This window comes from Neovison vison, chromosome 13 (assembly GCF_020171115.1).
Source record: "Neovison vison isolate M4711 chromosome 13, ASM_NN_V1, whole genome shotgun sequence".
NCBI classification, from domain to species: Eukaryota; Metazoa; Chordata; class Mammalia; order Carnivora; family Mustelidae; genus Neogale; species Neogale vison.
This window is the reverse complement of record NC_058103.1, coordinates 56065374-56085001: the sequence shown is the minus strand read 5'-3', so window position 1 is coordinate 56085001 and position 19628 is coordinate 56065374.

The following is a 19628-nucleotide window of genomic DNA, read 5'->3' as shown; positions in this document are numbered from 1 at the left end:
CTTATAAGTTGTTTCTTATTTAGTTGAATTATGCTAACTATGGATTAATTTAGTAAGCTTATTTTCATAGCCAAATTAAATTACCAAACTTTAATTTGCTTAACCATTTAAAATGATATCCAAAAAACTTTAAAATAGCTCAAATGGATTTTACAATTAAACTTAATTAGAGTTATCATTTCAGTGTCAAAAAAGTTGCACAATAATGTAAAGTAAGTGAACTCTATGAAAATGTGCATTATTTCATTTAAGTTCATTTTCTTTAAAATAAATTTTTAATATTTTCATATCAGCTTTTCAAATAGTCATTTGAATTTTTAAAAAGCTAATTTAATGCAGAATCATTATTCTCTACATGTGTATATATGTGTGTGTGTTTATACACCTAGGAATTATGCATGAAGCAAAATTAATGTAAGTGTACCTGAGGTTTTATTGTGAAAAGAGATTGGAAGGTCCTGTTTGGCTACATATGGCATGGCTTCTGATACTAGATGGTAATCTTTCTACAGAAGTAATGAAGATTTATAGGTATAACAAAAGAAACTAACTCATAAATATTAACTCATAAAATTACAGCTTTACTTGTTAGAAATGTTAACTAATGTTAACTAAAGAGATTTTACTGGTCAGGGAAATACTATCAGCTCTGAGAACTCCAGTTTAGTATAGAGGATATCCAATTTTTACAGGATAGATTATCAAGTATATAGTACCGCCAAGTTCAACAGAGTATCATGAGTATCAACAGAGTATCAATGGAAAATTAAACATTTTCCATTAAAATGAAGTATGCTGCGAAGCCCATAATATTAACTCATAAAATTATAGCTTGTAACAAGTGAAAGCAAATTTATTTACTAAGATGAGGAAGCTAATTGACAGATTTAGATCTGATAGATTGACAGATTAATCGTTCCTTACATGATTAATTATTGGCGGAATGTAATCTCTTGATTGTAAGAACAGTACTTTTATATAGCAAGACAAACTAGAATCCACAGGATGTTAAAACTGGTTCATAAATCTTTCCTGCTGTAACTAGCAGAAAGAATTAATACATATGGTTCAACCAAAAGTTGCTTATTAGGTTATTTGAGGAAATGGGTATCTCAAATTGTATATATACACTGAACAGTGGAAAACCTTGTGTATACATATGTGAGTGAACATGCACAAATGCCTCACAAAAGCTAAACATTTCTATATTTGGGAATATTGTGGAAGTGTTTAGTCAGAGCAAACTGTGATTGGATTGTCAGCCTGATATTCCCTCATATAGGTAATGGAAAATAGTACTTTATCAGTTCAAAGGATTGTAGTGAAGATTCATGGATATATATCTATAAGTCTATATCTATATATCTATATTTGTTTGTTATGTCTGGAGATGTTAAACCATGGAGATATATATATATATACATACACACATACATATACATACACACACATACATATATATGTATGTGTATATATATACACATATACATACACACATATACATACATACATACACACATACATACACACATACATATGTGTGTGTTAAACATATATATATATGTTTGTGTATATATATGTTTGTGCTCTGCCTTTCTATAATCAGAATTCAGTAATTTGTGGTATTTTTAATGCTATTGTATCTGTTTTTTACAGATGTGGATATAGTATTACAGATATTTTCATCGCTCTCTGTTTCTGAAATTGTTGGCTACCTTCTCATTGTTGAGAACTTGTTTAGTTTTTGACATGATTGTAATGCTATCTTGATTTTCTTACATCATAGACATTTTTCTATGAATTAGTCTAGCCATTCTCACTCATCTTTATGTAAAGCTTTTCCTTCACATTCTTTCTTTCTTTAAATCTGTCCTCTTCTTGATTTATACTTGATTTTATTATACTTACATGGTCATAGATCAATATCAAATTTTTTTAAAGAGTCAATTCTGAATTATCTCCATAGAGTGCCATTTCCAAATGAGGGAGATTTTTAATCCGATCTCACATTTCAGTATCCCCAAATCAAATGCCCTTTTCCTTTCTGCATCTCCTTTTGCAGTTCTTTGCTTTGTCATTGAGGTTATAACCCTCAGCTGGTCTTTTAAAAATTATTTTCCTTGAACTCCTATCAGGTCGGAGTCTTCACACCCTGACATCCCATAGCGTGGTGAAATTATAATTTGATTATTTTGCTTTATGTATTTATTTATTACAAATACTTTTCAGAAGTCCAATTGTTAACATAATTCATTACTTTTTGTGAGACTGTTTCTAATATATCATTCAAGTTATGTCATTTCCTGCTCAGACATATTAAATTGTTAGTTCTACATTTTCAAGAGTATCAAGGGGTTGGGACGCCTGGGTGGCTCAGTTGGTTAAGCGTTCAATTCTTGATCTCAAGGTCTCAGGCTTGAGATCAAGCCCTGCTGTGGGTCCATGCTCCATGCTAGGTGTGGAGCCTACTCAAAAATAATAATAATTAAAAAAAAAATAAAGAAGGGACAAAAAGCCCAATGATCCCCATTGGGTGGTTGTGGAATTTAAAAAAAAAAAAAAAAGACTATCAAGGGGTTACCTCCTTGAACTGAAAGTGTAGATCATACAGACTTTCTTAGTTTCTCCCCTAATATTTTAATTTACATGTATTATAGTAAGTTGTTATTTAAATAAAACTAGTGTTTTCATGTGTCCTTGCTTTTGTAAACCTCATCCTAAGCCTCTTTCTCCTATTTCCTCAAGCAAATATTTTATGAACTTGAAAAACCAACTCACAATCCCCTGTTCACTGAAGTCTCTGGTGGAAGTAATTTCATCCTTTAAAAATTCTTATGACAAAATTTCCCGTGAACTTATCAATTTATTAGCACTACCAGAATCATTTTCCTCCACTTTCCTGAGTACTTGGCAGTGTATTATTTGCTTTTTATACTCTAAATCCCAGTGTCTAAAATAAAAAGGAACCCTCTATGCAGGATTAACTTGCCACAGTGCTTGTTACTCCCTCATGTATCTTCTAAGTGCTCAGAAATGGTTTAGTAAACATTTCAATTCCATTATATATGTTTTAATCAGTAGATTTAAGATCATAATAAAGAAAAGGCTACATTTTTACAGTCACACATTCAAGGGAGTAAGAGAGAATGGACCACCTACTTTAGTAAAATGTGTTTATTGAACTTAAAATATGAAAGATCAAGCAAATAGTCATATTTAATGATGTATATAAATGGATAATTCAGCACCTAAAAATAAAATGAAAAAATGTATTAATATAGGCATAAAATTGGTAGTATACATTTCAGTTGTGCATAGTGGGCCATACTATTCAATTATCATTGTTAAAAAGGAAAATTGAGTAAATTTTCAATGTCTCACTGGCTTTATTCAGTGATTCCTGAATTGGATAGCATCCAGTTTAGCAGTTGGAAGTTTTGAAGAGCTATACAAAGTGAAAGACTTTATGGCAGGAGAGAGAAAGAATAAGGAAGTTAAGTAGGCAAAGAGCAAATTGGTTTTTGCAAGGTTACTTTTCTGTCAGATTATCTAAATAGTGCTTATTAGGCAATTCCTGACACACTGCTTGAAGATTCCGTTTCTGGTACAGCAGAAACTGTAATTAAGTCTCAGTTTGATGATGTGGGGTTCAGCACAAGTGACTCTATTTTGAACCTTTTGCCTTATTTTTGTTTTCTCTTATTGCTTTATTTTTTATTGAGGTATAATGGGCATATATCAGTAGTTTCAGGGGTACAATGTAATGATTTGGTATTTGTATACATTGTGATGTGATTACCACACTAAGTGTAGTTAACATCCAGTAGCCTACACAGTTACAAAATATTTTTTTTTCCTGTGATGAGAGGTTAAATATCTACTCTCTTAGCAACTTTCAAATATGCAATATAGTATCAGTAACTGTAGTCACCACGCCAGCCGCTCTGCCCGCTTGTGCACTCACACTCTCTCTCTTTCTCTCTGACAAGTAAATAAATAAATAAAATCTTAAAAAAAAATTAAGATATATTCTAGAGAAATCACAAACATAGAAAATAAAATCTGTGACCTCTTTTTTTGATATGGCTCTTTTGCATATAACTTTAAAATAAGTCATATTTTTTTTTAATTATGAAGGAAATATTTTAGCATTGAACTACTAAACAGAAACCAGTTAACTGATGTTCCACTTAATTGTCAATATTGTCTCCAAATAAAAATGGATAAGAGCACAGAAAAGCATGTTTAGTGTCAAGCAATACAGTAGATATAAGGGATTTTGAGAACTGTAAGTAATTTTTCTGGAATGACAAGATAATGAGGTTGGGATTCCAACAGGTATCTCTCCCCATTTCTGATGAGGGTCTCTGAGCTTTTTCGATTAACCCTGAATGTCAATGCTTAGAAATGCTTCCTTATCCTGAATGGAGAATATGTGTATCATGTCTCTTGAAATATTTATTCCAAGACACAGTCAAAAACATGTGATCCATGTTGTTGCATCATTTTTTTAAAAAAAAATTTAAGACAGCCTACCTTCATTGCTCTACCTTTCATAATGTAACTAATGATTCTCATTTAAAACCTCCAAATTCTTTTTCAAGAAACTCTTCACCTCCAGACACCAAAAGTTGATCCATAAACTCTGGTTTTTTATTATAAAGCTGTTCAAGAAAAAGGTGGGTTTTGGCTTAAATTACCAGAATAATGTAGCCAATTTTACAGAAACAAAATATGTTAATTTGACTTTTGCATCAATGATATTTAGCCTTTACCATGTACTATGTAGAAAATGTTTTATGAAATTATATAACTTTCAGATGAAACTCCAATGTCTTTATCATGCAGAAATTTTAAAGAATATTTTAAGAAAAACTGACAAGAGGATTTCCTATGAAACTTAAAGAACATTTACTGTCCTCTCTAATATGATGTAGCCTATTGTAATTGTAGGATGTTTTTGAAATACTATCCTTTTCCTAAAGGATTTTTTGTTTAGAAAAAAATAATTACTGTAGAATAGTAAAATCTGGGCCAGTCGTTTTCATTTTTTTTTTTTTTTACTTTTGAAAAAAATGTGTGTAAATGGTACATATTGGTTTGTGTGGTATATGTTAAATTATGCATAAAATAATCAATTTCTACCCAGTGAACAAGGGACATGTCATCAGAGCTTCTGAATTACTGCCTTGTTCCACAATTGTTAAATTATGCTGCTCAAATATAGACAAATAAGAACTTCACAAGAACTTCTGCCCAACTACAGAATAAGGAAAAGGCAGTTAGCAACTTAAGACAGAATATGAAACAGTGGCTCCAAGTGGCTTGAGTGTAAGAATCTCGTGCTCTACCGACTGAGCGAACCAGGCGCCTACCAAGTGTCATGAGTGTAAAAGATGCTTTCAACAAAGGGCACTAGATGAGACTTTACCATATAGACATGTAGGAAAGCTAAGGTGTATTTAAATAGTTATATTGTTTTGAAAAGTTTACCACAGTAAGACATTAGAGAATAAATTTGAAGAAACAACCTAATTTTAAGGAACCCACATATTCTCTTCACATCCTGCCAAATATTTCAGTCCTGTTTCCTAGTTGGCATTATTTCAGTGCATTCTTTATTCAGCTGCAAGTGTAATATATCATAATACTAATCTGAATATATTTCCTCTCTCTTCTAAAACTTTTCAGTGATTCTCTATAACTAGATAGATAAAGGTCAACTAGAACTTTCTGTAATTTCTAAAAATATCTCACATTCTAAACCTCTTGAGGAGACTGTAAGTTGCTTATAGACAAGTATTTTGTTTGATATTAAGTACACACCAACTAGGACAGTATTATTAAATGTATGAATGCTGACACACAGACACCACACATACAGACACACAACTGAACAAAGAAAACATATGTCAAATTTAAAAGTAAGTGAATGACTGATTATAAAACCATAGAAGTTGTGAAAGTGTTCATTCAGTAAATGATTAGACATATCTCAGTGGAACAGATTGAGATGAGAGTCCAGAAACAGATATGCACATATAGATTTGTGATTTATGGCAAAGGTGTAGGTAAATCTTGAAGTTGGCAAATATGTACTTAATGTAAGAAGGGCTAACCAGAGAATAAAATTTTAATAAACCGAACTCTATAAAGATTAAAAACTGTTCATCTTAAGACTCCCTTATGAGAATGAAACAATACCCCATGGACTAGGAAAAGATATTTGAAATTTATTTTACCTATTTGAATATTGTAATTAGTTCTGAAGAAAAATTTAACTAGGGGCGCCTGGGTGGCTCAGTCATTAAGCCTCTGCCTTCGGCTCAGGTCATGATCCCAGGGTCCTGGGATCAAGCCCCACCTTGGGCTCTCTGCTCAGCAGGAAGCCTGCTTCTCCTCCCACTCCCCCTGCTCATGATCCCTCTCTTGTTGTGTGTCTCTCTGTCAAATAAATAAATAAAATCTTTAAAAAAAGAAAATTTTGGCTATACAAGCCAGTAGAAAAACAAGCAAAAATATGAATAGACACTTATTAGTCACAAAGAAAATGCAAATTAAGCACAATGAGATAACTCTGTATACCCAGTAGAATGGCTAAAATGAAAATAGACAATTGCATTTGTTTAGAAGGCTGTGATAAGTCTAAAGCCTCCAGATTTTTGCTACACTGCTGGTGGACTCATAAATTGATAAAACCCCATTGGGAAGCTGTTCAGTGTTATCCATTAGAGATGGCTATATGTGTATCAAGCTATATAATGTCTCCTACAGGGATGTCAATACCCTAATCCCTGAAACCTATAAACAGGTTAACCTTCCATGGTGGAAGGACTGTGCTGAGGTGATTAATAATCTTGAGATAGGAGATAATGCTGATTATCTAAGTAAGCCAAATATACCACAAAGTTCCTATTACTGGATACTAAGAGGATCAGAATTGGACAGACACAATGGAAGGGTGGCAGCAGAGGCCAGAGAGCATTTTGGCTTTGAAGGTAAACAGGAGAGGCCTTGAGCCTAGGAATATAGGCTTGAGCCAGAGAATATTCTAGAGTAGAAACAGAAAATGAAGGAAATGGATTCTGTCCTAGAAGATTCAGAAGGAATGTAGACCTGAGGAATCAATATTAGACTTCTGACACCTAGAATTAGGAGAACACATTTGTGTTTCAGTAAGCCACTAAGTTTGTGATGATTTTATACAGCAGCAATAGGAAATGAATACAATATGCATGTCCTTTTATACAATAATTCTATTCCTAGGAGGATACCCAACAACATTTTTTTTCAAGATTTTATTTATTTATTTGTCAGAGAGAGAGAGAGCACAAGTAGGCAGAGTGGCGGGCAGAGGTGGAGAGAGAGGCAGGCTCCCTGCTGAGCAAGGAGCCCAATGTGGGACTCGATCCCAGGAGCCTGGGATCATGACCTGAGCTGAAGGCAGTGGCTTAACCGACTGAGCCACCCAGACGTCCCACCCAACAACATTTTAACCCTAAATTCACCAAACCACATACATTGCTATTTCTGTTAGACCCACACTGGAAACTACACAAGTAGCTATCAAAGTTTCAAGGGGGTAATGTTGTGTACTCACAGAATAAGATTTTTTACAGCATTGAGGATATATGAACTCTATTTTAATGTAGTAATTACTTTGGAACCTCACACACGTAATGTTGAGAGAAATACAGCAGACACAAAAATTATAGACAGCATGATCTCATTTATGTAAATTTCAAAAATAGACAAAACCTATTTATGGTAGTAGAAGTTATCAAATTAGTTGCCCTTGAGCATGTAGTGACTGAACAGGGATATAAAGGGGTGCTCCAGGTCTGCTATTAATATTAATATTCTTGTTTTTTTTAATCTGCATGCTAGTAACACTTTAGGTTTGTAAGAATACATTAAAATATACACTAAAACTTTTCCATATATACTTCCTATAAATTTTAGAAAATAATAAAAGGCATAGAATGCATTCCTATCAGAAACTATCCACTGCATCATTAATGCTTGTTGATCACATTAACAGGAGGTTACATGTCTCAAAGGTGGTTTGAACTCAAAGTATTCATCCTATTATGAACACTTTGGTTGTGAGGGGATTATCTTTTTTTTTTCCAATTTATTTATTTTCAGAAAAACAGTATTCATTATTTTTTCACCACACCCAGTGCTCCATGCAAGCTGTGCCGTCTATAATACCCACCACCTGGTACCCCAACCTCCCACCCCCCCGCCACTTCAAACCCCTCAGATTGTTTTTCAGAGTCCATAGTCTCTCATGGTTCATCTCCCCTTCCAATTTACCCAAAAGCACATACCCTCCCCAATGTCCATAACCCTACCTCCCTTCTCCCAACCCCCCTCCCCCCAGCAACCCACAGTTTGTTTCGTGAGATTAAGAGTCACTTATGGTTTGTCTCCCTCCCTATCCCATCTTGTTTCATGGTTTCTTCTCCTACCCACTTAAGCCCCCATGTTGCATCACCACTCCGTGAGGGGATTATCTTGAATGCTTATAACTATTAAAAGATTTGTACCATCTTAGACTGATGATGATTTTGAAAGCTTTTGAAAGTCAGGGAAGTGTTTTACTTTTTTTGATAGTGAGGCAAGAGTAAGTTTCTCTTGCAAAACCCTATTTGTTTCCTGACTTTTTAAAAAATTTATATATGTGTGTACCTTTAAAAGATTTTATTTATTTATTAGTGTGTGTGTGTGTGTGTGTGTGTGTGTGTGTGTGCGGAGAGAGGCACAGTGGAAGGAGAGAAAAAGAAAGAATCTCAAGCAGACTGTACTGAGCAAGCATAGAGCCTGACCAGGGCTCCGTCTTATAACCCTGAGATTATGACCTAAACTGAAACCAAGAGTTAGATGCTTAACTGACTGAGCTACCCAGGCTCCTGTTTCCTGACTTTCTATTGTCTTTAAATTGTTGGTTAGAAGGCCAACCTTTGCCCTGGTGGCTAATAATAAAGGTGCATTTTTGCAGGGGGTGCATGAGGAAAAGATGGTGTATGTGCACACAGACTTTTGGAACATAAAGTGTGATCCATTCCAGTAGAGCATTACTTACTCTTCTGTGCAATGTTAATTCTTAATCAGGGGGTCGGGGAATGATGAAGTTCACCTTAATAATTTGCCATTAAGTTTTCTAGTATGTGATACATTTCATCCCCAATGATGAATTTTATAAGTTACAGTGAGAGTTGTAAATGGACACATAAAATATTTCTGCAAATGTTTATCTTTTCCTGTACAACAAGCAAATTGCTTTATTAAGAGCATGATAGAGTAACAAATAAGAAAAGAAAGTTCACTATTACAAATCACTGTTATCCTCACAGAACAGAAGAGAACATTATGCCCCTTGGAGACAGTCACCACATCATAACCACAGAATATGGCTGTGGGTAAATCCCTCTTTGTAGGTTTCCCTTCTTTTTAAAGCAATCTCTCTGCCCAGTGTGGGCCCAAATTCACGAGATCAAGAATCACATGCTCCATTGATGGAGCCAGCGTGGTGCCCTTTTCTTCAAAGAGTCCTCTTTTTTTTTTTTTTTTTTTTTAAGATTTTATTTATTTAACAGAGATCACAAGTAGGCAGAGGCAGGCAGAGAGAGAGAGGAAGGGAAGCAGGCTCCCTGCTGAGCAGAGAGCCCGATGCGGGGCTCGATCCCCAGGAACCTGAGATCATGACCTGAGCTGAAGGCAGAGGCTTTAACCCCATGAGCCACCCAGGCGCCCCTCAGAGATTCTTCTTAAGTAACTTCTCTCCTAATTGTGTTTTTGAAACAATTAAAAATCTTATCAAAGGAAACTTAAAAAGATTAATTATATGTTACCAATTTGAATGTGAGGATCAAAAGGACTTCATAAATTAATGTGAGAGAACCGAGAATTTTAAGCTTATAAGTGCTGAAATCAAACAACATAAGAATACAGTGTTTTTTGGGGAGGTATTTCAGCACAATTCAAATCAGGATTAAAATATCAGGCCTGTCTTCTTATTAAGCAACAACTAGTTCTCTGTGCCATGCTCTGAGCCTGCTGGCCTGCTGGCCATGTTTCTAAAGTCCCATGGTTTTCTGGCCTCAGGACCTTTGTAAGGAATGCTCTGTCCTCCTATTGTCTTTACCAGTAGTTTTTAAAATAGAGAAGTTCCTCTTAGAGAGACACATCATATGTAAGAGAATAGACATTAATATAGAACTATTATTTATATATTACTTTCATCTATAACACATACTAAACTTGGTAATGTATAGATTGACATGTGTTCTTTCACTCTAATCAAATGCCAGAGTATTGTATGGAAGATACCCTAGACAAGGTATTTTGGAGGGAAGAAGAAGAATTCCAGTAGGGTGAGAAGTAGAAATGGTGCCCTCACACATTTGTTAACTTCTTGAGTAATGTGCAACGTTAAAGTTTACATGTGAACAGTTAAGTGGATTCAGAGATTATGTACCTAGTTCTAACTAAAATGGTCAATTAAATTTAAAACACTATAAGAAATATCAATCTAACAATGCAGGCAAAATTGAACATCAAGAAACTGGCAAAACTACAGTTCCCTTAATCACTGTAGGATTTCATTCTTTTTTCCTTTTTATTATTGATTTGCTTATATTGCACTAAGAAATGAAAGCTCTCATTAGCTCTCATTAAATCTGAAAAGAAATGGCCTCTAATTAAAACATTTTCAAGAAGACCATTTGTACTATGGATTATATATTATCATTTAAGATGAACACTAGCATATGTGTATATTTTGCTTTAAAATATTAATGACATTGTGATGCTTTCATAATTTATAAGATATTTATTAGTAATTTACCTTTACTTCATCCTCTTCACTTTGTATTTTTTTTTTAAAGATTTTATTTATTTATTTGACAGAGAGAGATCACAAGCAGGCAGAGAGGCAGGCAGAGAGAGAGGAGGAAGCAGGCTCCCTACTGAGCAGAGAGCCCGATGCGGGCCTCGATCCCAGGACCCTGAGATCATGATCTGAGCCGAAGGCAGCGGCTTAACCCACTGAGCCACCCAGGCGCCCTTCACTTTGTATTTTAATTTTGTGCTGAAATTCATTAGTGTAATAGAGTAGTACATATGTATAACTTATGTGTGTATATACGTGTATGTAAATACACATGAATGTAAATTTTGTGGGCTCATTTTTCTTATAGGGTACACATTAAAAAATTGCAAATAAGGGCACTGGGTGGCTCAGTCAGTTCAGCGAACAATTCTTGACTTCAATTCTGGTTATGATCTCAGGGTTGTGACACTGGGTGTGGAGCCTGCTTAAGATCCTCTCCCTCATCCTCTGCCTAACTCCCCCATGTTTGCAGATAATTGGTTTGGTTTAGTTTAATTTAGCAACTGCTCTTGATTGATATTCTGGATCTCAGAAAAGAAAGTAATTTCCTCGGGATACCCTTGAGTCCTGGACTTAATTAGATCTTTGAATTACATTCTCATGTTTCCCTATGCTTTTTTGTTTTCACAGCATTTACTACAGTGTAAGATATTATTTTAGTTCCTAATACACTTCTCTCTTTCTCAGTGATCTGTAAGTTCAAGAAGGCAGGCATCATACTTGTCTTGCTATTCATCTTACCCACATTCTAAGTCAGTGTCTGGAATATAATAGGTGACAATGAAAATCACATGTTATTTACATGAACAGAAACCTGAAAAGATGCTGCCCTAAAGTGGAAAAAAATTTTAAAAAAATGTGAATATGTGGCCAAATATTGCAGTGCTTTGATCTAGTGGTATAGTAGTTGAAGAATTCAAATAGATATAGACCTTCTTTGGATTCTGAAGATGTGAGTATATAGCTGAGTTAAATTCTAGACTTATTTGCATAAATGAATGAAATGATAAATAAATGAAAGCCAGCATCTTACAGTTTATAGATGTTATTGAGAAAGATAATGCATTGATTTGATAATTTTTCCCAAATCAAAAATCTAAAGTAATTTAGATTTTCACTTATAAATGCCTTAGTGAAACAACAATCACACAAGAACATCAGCAAGAAGAACAAAAATCAGTTAAGATACATAGCTCAGGGGCGGCTGGGTGGCTCAGTGGATTAAGCCTTTGCCTTTGGCTCAGGTCATGATCTCAGGGTCTTTGGATGGAGCCTCAGCATTGGGCTCTCTGCTCATCAGGGAGCCTGCTTCTCCCTCTCTCTCCGCCTGCCTCTCTGCCTACTTGTGATCTTTTTGTCAAATAAATAAATATAATCTTTAAAAAAAAAGATACATAGCTCAGGAACAATTTCCCAGCATTCTTTATATAGATAATTTTTACAGAGAAGAAGCATTTTGAGTGGGAATCAGAAGACATCCAAGAATGCTATAGTAAAAATAAAAAAGATTGTCTTTCTTGTTTCTTTCTTTTTAAATAATTTTATTTAATTTCATATATGTATGCACTACACATATTTTATATGAATGCATAAATGTTTAATAATCAGCAAATATATTATTATTACACTTACTTCCCTTCATATAACTCCCCACTCAAGGCAATATATATTAACCACCTAATAGGTACTAATACATATCCTATATCATCCTCTGTATGTACATGCTCCTATAAGTATATGTGTATAAAATACAATTATATATATTAATATAAATATGTGAAACATAGATAAACATGTGTGTGCTTATAAATAAGGGCATATTTACAGTTGGGAATGACCATGACAAGTAATTAGTTATATTTTTACCATATGACTTGGAGGGATATTTCAAAAAAGAAAAATATGCCTTATTCATTTGCTTCTTGAAATACTCAAAGGCACATGGGAGAGATGTAATTAATTTCAATGGCTATTATCCCATTATATATATATATATATATACACTCTAATTTATCTAACCATTCCTCTCTGTATAAGCATTGATTTAAATTCTTGTTTTGTTACCACAAATAATGTTCTATTTTTTAAATTTTTCTGTAACATGCTGACTGAACATTGAATATTCCCTCTTAAAGTACCAGTTAAAAAACACTTTGGGAAATGTATGCTATTGTACAGTATTGTGAAGACTTTTTTCTGGCAATGTTTGTGAATATCACATTGAACAATGGCCTGATAAGCAACAAAGCCGCAATATCTCTTTCTCAAGCGGTAGGCTAAAAAAAGAAAATTTTCTTAAGTCACAGATAAGGAGATGTTAGATCTTGCCTAATAGGATAGAAACAGAAACTGCAGTATATTGTTCAATACTGTTATATAATTCCATAAAGCTGATAAATGACAAATTACTCTGTGTACAAATAGTGTGCACTTCTACTCTTCCATATTCCACAACTACTATAGAAATTAATGTAAATCTTTATCAGAAACAGATTCTAGAGTTTTATCCTCTAGTTCTAAATATAAAACTAAAAATTTGTTTCTTCTTCTAAAGAAGTGTGTGTGTGTGTGTGTGTGTGTGTGTGTGTGTACTCTCTGTAGATATAATTGGAATATGCAGAAGCATTCAAATAAAAAACATACCTTCATTTTCATGTCCACCATAAGTTTTAAAAAAATACACTCAATGTTGGAAACATTCACGAGAAATTTGTTGAAAAAAATGTAGGTCTATTTACAGAGTGATGTGTGTGTGTGTGTGTGTGTGTGTGTGTGTGTCTGTGTGTCTGTGGATATCAATGAAAACTAAAGATTTTCCTAAGTGACTTTTTTCTCCTTTAACATGAAAATTACACATATTGAAGCAGTTGTAAAGATATAAGTATATCAAATACATATGGAAACTACTTAGAAGTTTTTGAAAGAACGCAAGATGAATTTCACAAAAATATTTTTATATTTCATCTATTTCTCTTTGTCCTGTTTTTACTCCTCATTAATACCTTGTATATGTCTGATGCCCTCTATGGAAAAAGCCAACATAGTTGGCAAATATTCATTCTTTCCTTAAAATAGGCACTCTAGGACCTCTCCATTACCCACATATTATCTATAGAATAATTGCCATTCAAAATTGGGTGTAATCATTGATCAATTTCAGAAAACTCTGACACTTCCAGTTTTTCTTCCTATGTTGAATAGTATATTAGGATTCTTGATAGGGATAAGTTTTGAATAGCTCTTCTGAAATATTTTCCAGGTTCCTTTTATAGTTTCTGGACTTGAATTCAAATATGAAAGTAGCAGTGCACGTTATTAAAACAAGGATATAGTTGAGATTCCCAGTACTCCTTCTACAGCTTAGCAAATGGAGGTTTTTTGGTGCAATGTTATTTTTCCTAGAAGTGTCTTATACATGATCCATGAATCAGAAAGCTAGACTTCATAATTTGGCAGACCTAACAGACTTCCACTGCCACATTTGCCCAGCTTATTCCTTGATCCCCTTTCTGAGGTCTCTCCAGTGCTTGGAAAAAAAAAATTTTTTTTTTTTAAATCCCCAAAGTGGTTGTGCAACTATGCCCTCGGCTCATGTCTTTGGCAATTTTTAGTTCTCTCCCATTTGTGCTTGTTCTACTGATGAAAGCTGTCCTCAGAATCAATACACAGTCTGGGACTCTTACCACATATATATATACATTAACATACAATTTTGCAGAACAGGAAGAAATTTCATAAACTGTATGTTAAAGAACATAGACATAAAAATGTATTGATTTAAAAAGTATAAAAGTTTAGAATAAAAGAAAAGAGAAAAAATCTTATAAACTTTTTTCTTATTAACATGTAATATATTATTTGCCCCAGGGGTACAGGTTCATGAATCATCAGGCTTACATATTTCATAGCACTCACCATAGCACATACCCTCCCCAATGGCCATAACCCAGGCACCCTGTCCCTACCCCCTCACCACTCCCCTTATTTCACACCACTTATTTCACGAAATTAAGAGTCTATTATGTTTTGTCTCCCTCCCAATCCCATTTTGTTTCATTTTTTCTCTCACTACCCTCCACAAAACCCCCGGCCTTACCTCTCAAATTCCTCATATCAGAGAGATCATATGATAATTGTCTTTCTCTGATTGACTTATTTTGCTTAGTGTAATGCCCTCTAGTTCCATCCATGTCATTGCAAATGGCAAGATTTCGTTTCTTTTGATGGCTGCATAGTATTCCAGTGTGTGTGTTGTATTGTGTGTGTGTGTGTGTGTGTGTGTGTGTGGTGTGTGTGTGTGTTTATCTATCTATCTATCTATTTCATCTTTTTTATCCATTCATCTACTGATGGACATCTATGTTCTTTCCATAGTTTGGCTATTGTGGACATTGCTATTATAAATGTTCAGTGCACGTGCCCCTTTAGATCACTACATTTGTATCTTTAGGGTAAATACCTAGTAGTGCAATTGCTGGGTCATAGGGTAGCTCTGTTTTCAACTTTCTGAGGAATCTCCATACTGTTTTCCAGAGTGACTGTACCAGCTTGCATGCCCACCAACAGTGCAGGAGGGTTCCCCTTTCTCTGCATCATCACCAACATCTGTTGTTTCTTGACTTGTTAATTTTAGACATTCTGAATGGTGCGAGGTGGTTTTGCTTTGTATTCCCTGATGCCAAGTGATGTGGAGCCCTTTATTATGTGTCTGTCAGACATTTGGATGTTGTCTTTACAGAAATGGCTGTTCATGTCCTTTGCCCATTTCTTGATTGGATTCTTTGTTCTTTGGGTGCTGAGTTGATAAGTTCTTTATAGATTTTGGATACTAGCCCTTTATCTGATACGTCATTTGAGAATATCTTCTCCCATTCTGTCAGTTGTCTTTTGGTTTTGTTGACCGTTTCCTTTTCTGTGCTGAAGGTTTTGATCTTGATGAAGTTCCAGTAGTTCATTTTTGCCCTATCTTTCCTTGCCTTTGGTGAAGTTTCTAGGAAGAAGTTGCTGTGGCTGAGGTGGAAGAGTTTGCTGCCTGTGTTCTACTCAAGGATTTGGATGGATTCCTCTTTCATGTTGAGGTCTTTCATCCATTTTGAGTCTATTTTCATGTGTGGTATAAGGAAATGGTCCATTCTTCATTCTTCTGCCTGTGGCTGTCCAACTTTCCCAACCCCATTTGTTAAAAAGACTGTCTTTTTTCCATTGGATATTCTTTTATGCTTTGTCAAAGAGTAGTTGACCATAGAATTGAATGTCCATTTCTGGGCTCTCTATTCTGTTCCATTGATCTATGTGTCTGTTTTTGTGCCAGTATCATACTGTCTTGATGATTACAAAGCTGGTAAACTATTAAACAGCTTATTGGAAAGCTGTCTGTTGAATCTGTTCTTGGTGTTTCAAGGAGGGTTTCATGCCACAAAAGATAAAAAGAAATTGAATAGCAAAAAATGAAAGGAAAAGGAAGATATGCTTTGAAAGTCTTAATATTTCCAGGAATCTGAGATAAAACTTTTTTATAAATTAGTATATTTTTAACATTGTATTTCCTGCTAATTGAAAGAGGAAATAGTCTCATTCAAATATTACCATTGCTGACAAAAGGAGCATGGACACTTATATGCAGAGAAATAATTTTTATCCCAGAAATAAATTTAAGATTTTTTAATGGGTTGCTTTCTTTGGAAACATTTTGAAATGTAATAAATATTGTCTTCTCTGCCACCAGGAACTTAATGTTGTTCCTGGCTTGGTAACTGCAATATAAGATGTGATTAAAATATTACAGCAAGTGGGGCACCTGGGTGGCTCAGTGGGTTAAAGCCTCTGCCTTCGGCTCAGGTCATGATCTCGGGGTCCTGGGATCGAGCCCCGCATCGGGCTCTCTGCTCCGCCGAGAGCCTGCTTCCTCCTCTCTCTCCCTGCCTGCCTCTCTTGCCTACTTGTGACCTCTGTCAAATAAATAAATAAAATCTTAAAAAAAAAAATTACAGCAAGTTATTTCAGCCAACTTAGCACATTCTTCTGTCTTCACCCAAATCGTTATTTTATGGGACTCTTGCCTTTAGCTGCATTCATGGCCAATTCAGTTTTTCCTAATGCCATCCTCTGTATTTATTTTCATACTGCTCATTCTTATCTTTCCTCACAGTACTATAATTTGTCTCCTCTTAACCTCTTTTATTGTGTTTGTGGATCATATAATCTATTTTGGGGGGAAAAACAGTCTTCTTAGCTAACTTCAGCAGTAATTCATATTCTTACTGCAATGGAATGTAGGTTTTCATAGATAAAATAATGTGGCAGCCTTTTTAAGGACTCCTCTTACTTGCACCTCTGGAAATGCAAAGGGGAATTGTGTGAATGATTTTCTGAATAATACAGCCTGCCTCTTTCATTAAACAAGAAAGCATTGTACTTCTGCCTTTAGAAAGCTCTTTAGTCTTTAAAATGTATGCTATCCACTTTTCTATTCTTACTCTTGCTATTACCTGCTATGCTCTAAGATACACATCTCTTTTCAATAATGACTTTAGAGTGTTGCCTTATCTATTTATAATTTATTTTTTCAGTGTTCTAAGATTCATTGTTTTTGCACCACCCCTAGTGTTCCATGCAATACGTGCCCTCCTTAATACCCACCACCAGGTTCATACATCCCCCAGCCCCTTTTCTCCAAAACCCTCAGTTTGTTTCTGAGTCCACAGTCTCTTATGCTTTATCTTCCCCTCTGATTTACCCTAATTCACTTTTCCTTTCCTTCTCCTAATGTCCTTCATGTTACTCCTTATGCTCCACAAATAAGTGGAGCCATATGATAATTGACTTTCTCTGCTTTACTTACTTCACTCAGCATAATCTCCTCCAATCCCATCCATGTTGATACAAAAGTTGGGTATTCATCCTTTCTGATGCAGGCATAATATTCCATATGGACCACATCTTCTATACCCATTTGTCTGTTGTAGGGCATCTCAGCCCTTTCCCACAGTTTGCTGATTGTGGCCATTGCTGCTATGAACATTGGGGTACAGATGGCCCTTCTTTTCACTATATCTTTATCTTTGGGATAAATGCCCAGTAGTGCAATTGGAGGGTGATAGAGTAGCTCTATTTTTAATTTTCTGAGGAATCTCCACACGGTTTTCCAAAGTGGCTGTACCAACTTGCATTCCCACAAACAATGTATGAGGTTTCCCCTTTCCCCACATTCTCCCCAACACATGTTGCTTCCTGTCTGTTAATTTTGGCCATTCTAACTGGTGTAAGGTGGTATGTCAATGTGGTTTTGATTTGAATTTCCCTGTCATTGACTAACCTTTTATTTGTTAGGAAATTATTCTTGGAAAATTCATTATCTTTTTTATTTTTAGTTTTTTAGTAATTTTTTGGTAACATTTCAGCCACAGAGTTCCTTGAAACCTTTGATTCTTGTGAATTTCAGTTGTATTTTATTTTACCTCTTGTAGGAAGACCACAGTGTAAGTTACAATAATGCTTGATATTGAGCCTAGTACAATTTTGGGATAATTCCTTTGTGGTTTAATGTATCTTACCATTTGAGTATTAGGATTACTTTGCCTCTAGTAGCTGTTAAAACAAAACAAAACAACCAACTTTTTAAAGAGATTTTATTTATTTGAGAGAGAGAAAGTGTGCACGTAAGACAGAGCTTGAGAGAGAGTGTGCACACCACTAAGGGGAGGGGGAGAGGGAGAAGCAGACTCCCTGCCCAGCAGGGAGCCCTATATAGGGCTGGATCCCAGGACCATCTGCTGAAGGCAGATGCTTATCCAACTTCACCACCCAAGCGCCCTCAATTAGTTCTTCTTAACTACTCTACAGCATTATGTCCCTCACAAACTATCCACAGACTCCATCTACCTTTGTTTCCCCATTTAGTCAAAATTCTATTAACAAGTCCTTTAAAAATTCAGTTGTTAAATAAGTTTCCATTTCTACACAGCCGCCAATCAACATACAATAAATATTTATATTGTATAAACTTGTGAATGTAGGTTACCAATTAACTTATGGATAGTTCAATGCAGGCTAAGGTAAATCTATGGAAAACTGTACATCCCAAATGTATAAATAAGTAACACATGATCATCTAACTAGGAAACATTTTTTACTATATTTGTTTAATGTTTTAGTCACATTCATTATAAAATTACTCTTGTAGATAGTGCACATACTATCTCAAAAATTCATTTTTGAAGACTCAAGAAAAACATTAATTATGTAGTCAAAGCCACTAGTAAAATTTGAAGCCAGAATATCAGACAAAGTAGATAGTAATACAAGGGCATTGCTAAGTAGAGGGCAACTTGATGATGATTAATTGTACCCTCATCAGAAAGATAACTAAAAAAAAAATAATCTATAATACATGATTTTAGTATACCACTTAGTAACTGATCTATGAATCATACCAAACAACAAATATCAGAAAGTTTATTCAACTCATGAGCAAATGTGATCAGATAGATACCTATAAAAAACTGTTAAAACTCAAGACTGTTTTGTTTTAGGATACATGGAACACTTTTTAAAATTCACCCGATGCTGAGTCACAAAAAGTCTAAATATATTTCAAAGTATTAAAATTTTATAGCATATTGTCTTTAATGAAATAGAAAATTTCTTTTATTTGAATAAAAAGTCACGGTGGATATTTGAAAATATATTTATTTGGAAAACAAAAAACCTAATACCAAAATCTGTTGGATCC